Below are 8,251 nucleotides of genomic sequence, written 5' to 3' on the forward strand. Positions count from 1 at the left end.
TACACTGGAGATGGATCTGAACATTATTAAATAGTGCTTTGTAGCAGTAAAATCTTAGTAATTCCCTAAAACAGCAGGACACTGTAGTTTGAGAGTTAACTCAGCTCAAACACGAGTACAGTGCACTTGTTTTGCACTATTGGAAACATGTGATTCTCTTACGGCAGAATAGTGTACATGGGATTTACTTCAAATAAAAGTTGCTGTGTCCATAATTATGAGGGAACATGTCACCAAGTGCGTGCGGCACGCTCATTGATCTGTGTTAACAGTTTCAGATCAACAGCGGCAGCAATAATAATAATAACACGGCAGACTTTTTAGTGTGGTCAAGTTATAGTTGTTTTTTGTATGGGAATTCTTTGACAATAATAAAAAAGATATTGAGTGCCACCAGACACATCCTTCTTTTTATGAAGGAGAGTAAGTTTGGTAGAAATAATCTATGAGAAAGTTGTCCCGTCTTCCTTGATATCAGGTTCAGGGTCACAGCCTTGTGCACACACACACACACACACACACACACGCGGGAACATTTAACTTGTCTTCAGTCCATCTAAATGACTCAACTTAAAACCGCTGTCCCTTTTTTTTCCCTGGTTGTTCAGCTTTTATCCTAAAAAGGATGTTATTTGCTATTCTGTGTCGTTTGATGAAAAATGTCCCCCGAACACAAACGGGCCCTTTGTAGTTCACTAACCAAAAGACTGTCTTTAATCTGAGGGAGCGTCGTTTTCTTTGTGTTTGCCACATGAGTTGCGTTTTGACTCACTTGTCATATTGACTGGACACTTTTAACGCGTACATGGAGGGCAATGGATTAATAGTGTAAGAACTGTGCATGGACATTAAAATAGAAAAATGAAATGAATAACCTTCTAAGACGCGGCCACCTCCGCATCAGTGCAGAACAAAGGAGCCTCTTTCTCCACTGCCAGCTCGGTGATTATAGGGGGGATTTAATCCTGCTAATTATAATTTCACCAGATATAACAAAGGGGCTGTCCACAATTAAAAGTGACATTTGATGCAGTCGGCTAGAGGCTCCGGCACACTGAACTTTGTCAGCTTGTTTTCTAATTGAATGAACTTGACAATAATTGAAGTGTTGTATTTTTGCCCTTCTTTCCACACATAAACGACATCTGTGCCAATTAGTGTTAATTCTCCCTTTCTTCTCATGCACTTGAGTAGGCAGGAACCTGCATATTCGGATCATTTGCATTATCCAAAGCCAATCTACTTTGAAGTTGTGAGATTCTGTAAGAAAAAGGATCCACTCATCCCACATGAAAAAAAACGTTCAAAGCTCATAAATTCACTGGAACAGATGTACATTATCCTCGGTTTCGCCTTTTTTCTTCTTCTCTTTGGTCCTGTATTGGTAATAGACTACCTCACGTCCTTCTCATCCTCAGTGTTTAGCATCTTGCCTTAAGAGTTGCTTGCACCCTGCTGTGCCAATCCACACTTCAAAGCCGTATGCCTATCTGCTGGAAACAAAGCCCACACAACACATCACGGCAGCCTCTCATTTGCCTGTATTTAAGTCAATATCATTGCTTTTTTTGCCAGTGCCAACACGAGTGATGGGGGCTATTTCTACACAAAAAGACAGTTTCCTGAAACCCACCTCTCCCCACAGAACAAATCAGTGCACATGCACAGGGAAGGTTTATCTAACAACCTGATGCACAATGTGTGTGTGTGACAGTCAACAAGCTGTTAGCTCTACATGTGGACAGAGATGGGGCTTTTATTCTCTGAATGAAATTCATCTATAATTACACTTTTTTCAGTAACCTTCCTGGAATGAGCCCCCAATAGGCTGCAATACCGGAGTAAAAATGTAGGTCAGAAAGATCCTTCCCAATTTAAGTCAATGGGGAAAGTATTTTTGGGACCAGGTGGCCTCAAGTGACTGAACCAGAAGTGGAAATGTCCCACTGCTTTTCATATAACAGCATCTATAAAGCGAGGCATCATTTTGGGAGATCAATTAACTTTGCACTACAGCACTACAGTAAACTTACTGATACTAATAGCCGAATCCAGATGTTTTTTGCCTTGAGAGGAGGGATTAAATGGAAGCACATTTACCTTTTAGACCCATTGATGGAGTCTAAAAACGGAATTCGGACCAGGCCGGTGTTCTAAATAAGGCCTCAGTCATGGATCCACAAAAACGAAGCTACATGTTCCTCACACCTCGATAAAGCTGTCACCATTAATTAGACTCCACAGTTGGCACCGTGGTATAAATGATATATCCTCTCGGGTGCAGGTAGAGTAATTAAATGAAAGAAAAATGTGCAGATTGTATTCTTAAATACCTCGGTGCTGTCTCCGAGAGAGCATTGCTCCCCTCACAGCTCCAGTGTAATGTGCACAGCCCCCCCCCCAGAAGATGGTTCCCCCCAGCAATGACTGTAAGTGCTGCAGATAATGCTGATCTATAAATGATCAGTCAGCCTTTGCCCATGTTGTAAGATGCTGACCTCTGTTCACTTTGCACCTATAGATCCTCTTTGACCTCTTTTATGTGGCATCGGACTGCTTTTGGTATTTCCGCTCTAAAGATAAATATATAGCAAGATAACAGACGGAGAGAGTGAGCCTTCTAACGTTTGCAATGAATGTATTTTAACGTAGCAAACAATCTTTTTCCAAAATTCCAAAACAAACTTAAGCGTCAGCATCTGAAACACAGTCTACAGCCCGTACTCTTTTACCTGAAAAACTTCTGAAGAGCCCCGAACCAAAGGAGCTGAACAGAAGAGACAGTGGCGTCATTTCAAAAGGGGTGAATGCATTATCCAACCGTTACTCTGCACTGGAGAAGAAAATCTCCATGAACACCAAGGCTATTACCAACATATGTGAAGAGTTGAAAGGAGTGTAGATCAAAGTCAAAGTAAAAAGAGAAAAGTCTGAGGCCCGGCTGCAGAGAAGAGAGGATGCAGGAGGATACAGCAACGTCCCCTCTGGCTACAGCGCATGTGAAACTTGCAATGGAGATGCAAGCCAAGAAGTTTGGGGGTTTTGGAGCATGTCTTTTTATTTTTAAACAAAGGACAAAGAACCCTGGTTCATAACTGCGATATATATTTTAGAACACAGTAAATGTTTCCCTTGTGGATTGATGACTTATAATCACTTAAAGTGCCTTCACAGAGGTCCGAAAATCAGCTTAGAACTCCAACTCTTGTTTTCTTCGTCATTAGTTATGGCAAATATAACAAAGCATATTCATGCAGCAAGCATTAGAAATGAAAATATTTTATTTGCCAAGTCCTCATGAAACTGTTTATTTTGGAGTGATGCTCATTCTTAAATCACTTTGACTGTTTCTTTACTTTCAACGATGCTACAAAGAAACCTTTGGTGAAGCAGCGCTGAGGCTGAAGTGTGAAGTGGTCACCCCGACTCATTTTTATCTTCAGTAACTGCAGCGACTACTATTTCTTCACCATGGTGATGTGTGTATTGTCTATCAGATTCCCTTTTATATTATATATATATGTATATATTTACAAACAACTTGAATATCCAACTATTTAACTGTCTGATACTAGCTGTGCAGACATGTTTTCTTTTCAATTCTCAGGCCAAATTGACTTTTGTTGGTTTTCATTCTTTGTAAAGCTAATTATTAGGTGTTCTTCTGACGGGTTGCATGATTAGGGTTGCAAGATTCCGGGAATATTTTCAAAGTTGGAAACTTTCCATGGGAATTAACGGTAATATAGGGGAATTAACAGGAATAAACTGGAAAATTTGGGGTAATTTAACTACATTTCTAATACAACTTTTAAAAATGACATTTTTTACTTTGACATTTTGTGAGAAGAACTATTCTTTCATCAAAACACATAATCATCAAACACTGAAAAACGTGAATAATCACGGTGATGGTGTACTTTTGTGTGGACGTACATACATGATGCGGTAAAAAGTTAGTCTACTGTATACAAATAAACTAAGTATGAACATGGCTTCCGTTTACCAAACGGAAGACATGCAAGTTAATAATTAAACAAATTTGGGGCAAGAAATAATTGGTTCTGGTCAATACTTTGACTTTAGTACCTCTAATTTGGATTTTTTCCAACATGATCCAAAGGAAGGGATTTGTTTCAATATCCATTACATACTTACCATAAATTTAAAATACTTCTGTCGGAAAAATAACATTTTCAGGAAGTAAAATGTGTGTAAAGTGGCTATCACAACTGCAACGGATTACTTTACATCTCTCATATGGATGCTTTCGATGGCCGGAATGTGTAAAGCAGCTGCAATAATAACCATGTAAGCGGTGAGGATAGAAACCATTTGTAATGATGATACAAGCTCCGCGGGTCACACTGCATTGCGTACACAAATAGCCGCCCTGGTGAGAGGGAGGCGTATCACGTTGCCAAGGGGCAGCCTCTCCGCGGTCGCCCCCGACCAGAGATAAGCTGCTAAGCTGCAGATGAAAGTGTGCGTGCGTGTAGAGAGCGTGGCGTGGCGAGCAGCTGCGGTCAGCCAGATTTGGGAGCACTCTGTTACACCAGTTAAAAGAGCAGAGGGGCGCTTTACTTCACTACACACACACGGCCATTTCCTGTTATACCTTTCACATCAAATCCAGCTGACCTATTAAGAAAAGAATATAAAAGGAAAAGATGGATGCCTAATAATAAAAGGCATGGGAGAGTAGTGGGAATCAGGAGGTTGGGGTTTTGGACAGTAGGAAGGCGAAGGTACCAAACGTACCCGCGTCGCCTCGTTTCGAGCTTCAAAGGTCCCGTATGGACACGGTTGCTCAGAACTTGCTCCTCGCAGTAACACGATGGGGCCTTTCCTGTGTGGAGTGTGTGACTCGTTTGTGAATCCTGCACTGGATAAATATAGGACCCCCACATTGTTAATCTTTTATTCAAAAAATGACAAATGGACAATGTGTTGTATGAGGCAACATGAACGTGCGGCCACACGTCTTTACCAGTTTCACTTTTCATCACTGTGGTCATCTACTGACATCTGGCGCTTAAAAAACACCTGACATCGCAACAAGCCGCGTCAGTTTCATTCGCTCTGGACGAGGAAAAATAAATGGCTGTATAAGGGCCGATTGATCTGTTCATTTAACTCTCAGCAGGAAAGCAAATATGCATATTTCTAGAAATGAATGAAGGTCCACATGTTGGTTGATGTCGCAATAAAAAGGATGGGTTTTTGCCACAAATACAGTAGATGTTTTTATTTCTACAGGTATATTTTGAGAGCATACTGTGTAAATACACATGCAATTTAAATAAAATAAAGTGACCAGAGTCAGTGAGTTTATAAGGAACAGGTTCATACTTTAATAAAAGTTTTTTAGTTTTTTCCCCTTGGCACAGATCTGCTATCAAATAAATAAAGCAATGAATCAAATACAATCTATATAAACTAGAGGGGCGGGAGGGGAGAGAAACAGCTAGTGCTAAACAACTTTCTTTTACAACACCAAGTGGAAGTGTGCCTGTGTGGAGGGAACTGCTCCTCCCTGCTCGGTGGGGCTGATGGAGTACTAGCAGACAGAAGGCAAGTTAAGGAGCTTAACAGGGTTTTTTAATCATAAATAAGCCTCATTTTCTTTCTACAGGATGCTGGTTTATCATTTCTGAAGTCCAATATATACATCAGTTTAAAAAAAGAATGTTGGTACATGATGTTAAAAAGCAAGTTAGTGGCGCGATACACATTATAATAACAATACTGACGACTTTATACAACAGGACAGAGGATGGCGGATGAAGAGGTTTGTGTGACTCTTTTTAAAAACATTTGCTACAAAGAAAGGCACTGACAAAAAACAAAAAAAACATTCAGGTGGATTTAGATAGCTGGTGACTGAACACATTAAAATCATTAATGAGATTCCAAACAGACACATTTATATGGGAAGACACAAATGAGGGACCTTGACAGGAGGTTGCAGAAATGTTAAAAAGGTTTCAAATGTAATTTCTAGAGTTTGTGTGACAAAGCAGAGAGGACCCTCCCCCAACACTGCTCTGAAGACTGCGGGGGGGGGGGGGGGGGGGGGGGGTCGTAGTGGCCCGCTCTCTGACCCGAGGTCACGCAATTGTGTGAATGTGATGGGAGGCGTTTAAAGAAAGGAGCTGCGTCTGTTCAGTAAAAACTCTTCCCGGGGGAAAAAAAGTTTAAAAAATGTGCAACCTAACCAAATTCCTTCGGGAGCCCACGCTCAATCGAATCGGACCACCCAGCCAGCCAGCCGACCAACCCCCCCCCCCCCCCCCTTACACTCAAGTCACGCTGGCCCCGACCCAGTCTCAGACCGGGGGGCACCAGTGACCAAAGGGAGTTCCAGTTGCCAGTTTTTGGGGAAAAGCAGTGGGAGGTGAGGAAGCTGAGGCATGGAGCACAGCTGGGATTCTTAGGGGGGATGAGGGGGGCGGGGGGGGTCCCATGGGAGGACCCGACTGGCTGGTGCCTCCGTTAAAAAAAAAAAAGGGACGGCCTGCAGCTGTGACGGGACGACGGCGCGGGGCCGAGGGCCCGGAGTAGCGTTCACTGCATTCCTGTTCCTCGCAAAACACGCGTGCACACCCTCCGAGGCACGTGCACAAACCTCTAGACTGGATCTAACGTCGAAGGCTGGGGGGGCTTTGGGGACTGGTTAACATAATCCATCATTATCTAATTGCGTCTGTATGGATGAGGTCGCCTTTAACTAAAGACCACTGGGGCACGAGAGCAGGTCGGTTGTACACATGCGCACGTGCTCGAAGAGTGAGAAAACTGTTAACTGCCGAGATGGAGAAGCAACAAGGTGGCACCATCACTGCTTGTTGCTCTACAACTGCTGCTGGTATTATATTATGTTTATTCCACTTCCTACTTTCAACACAGGAATCATTTGTGTCATACGCATCGAACGGATTGGGGATCTTTTAGGTTTTTCCTTCTCATGACATCCTTTGCGCTTCTCGTCTGTCGCTCTCACTAAGGTTCTTGTACCAATGTGTACAGATTGTTAAGCCCTCTGAATTAAATTGCTTGACTCGCTGACATTATCAGCTCTCCGCTGCAATGTAACATCTGCATTTTTTTTTCTTTTTTTTTTTTTTTAAATGGCAGCCCCCAAAAGAGCATCCCCGGGTGGAGCAGACAGCCCCCGGTGCTGTCTGGGGAGCGACCGGGGTGAGTTATGGGTCCAGTGGAGACTGGTGGCCGGGCTCAGCGCCATCCGTCGCCAGAGGAATGAGACAGCTGACGGAGACACAAACGCAGCCGTGTTGGCTGAGCGCGGAGGCCACATGGCGGCACGGTGAAAGACCTGCCGACAGCTGGAGGACGGGAGGATGCCATGGAAACCGAGGGAGCAGCCGCGTGACCCCCTGGCACTACGAGTCAGGGTGAGTGCTTGGTGAAAGTCAGGAAACGGCGGTCGAGAAAAAAAAAAAACGGGGGAGGGGGGTGTCATGCATGCTCATTAAAATATTTCCCTGCAAAAATAAAAGACATAAAGGCCAAACTTCACACGGATGAATGAATACGCCTCCAACTGTTTTAAGCAAAATGAACCAATTAAGCAAATATGCATACATTTCCTTAAGAACTGTTCAGACTCCAAGTCAGCGGGCACTTCATACACTGCCTGAGCAGCACGAGGGTCGTATATGTGGAGACAATATCAGGAGGGATTTTAGTACCAGATCACACTAAAGAATCAAATCACAAGGTGAGAATGTAGAAAGAGGGAGAGTGCGACTGAACATTTTGTACTCAAAACGGGGCTCCAATTATAAAATAACTTATAAAATGCGATTGATAAGGAAAACGTCCATAAAAGCTATGAATGGTCAATACAAAGATATCACATTATCAATAAAGCTTATACAATTGATAACAATATATACCGTATGTACAGTCAGGGTTAGTCGATGGAAATAAGGAGCCTTTAGACACACACGATTATGACACAATTTGAAAATAACCTCCAGATGTTTAGTCGCCATTACATCACCATCATTAACAATTAGGAGAACATTAGAGGTAGCAGCGGATTTGGGATCTCTGTTCTTTTTTCCTTTATAACATTTCAACATTTGTCCTTCCCCTTTTTTGCTTACGTGGCGTTGCATGCTTGAATCAGAATCTTCATTTTCATCTTCAAAAACCTGCCAGACAGTCTGCTTTAAATACTCACACACACACGCATGAGCGCACTTCAAGTGGTTTTCAACAGACA

Source organism: Gasterosteus aculeatus, chromosome 12, assembly GCF_964276395.1.
Source record: "Gasterosteus aculeatus chromosome 12, fGasAcu3.hap1.1, whole genome shotgun sequence".
Taxonomy (NCBI): Eukaryota; Metazoa; Chordata; class Actinopteri; order Perciformes; family Gasterosteidae; genus Gasterosteus; species Gasterosteus aculeatus.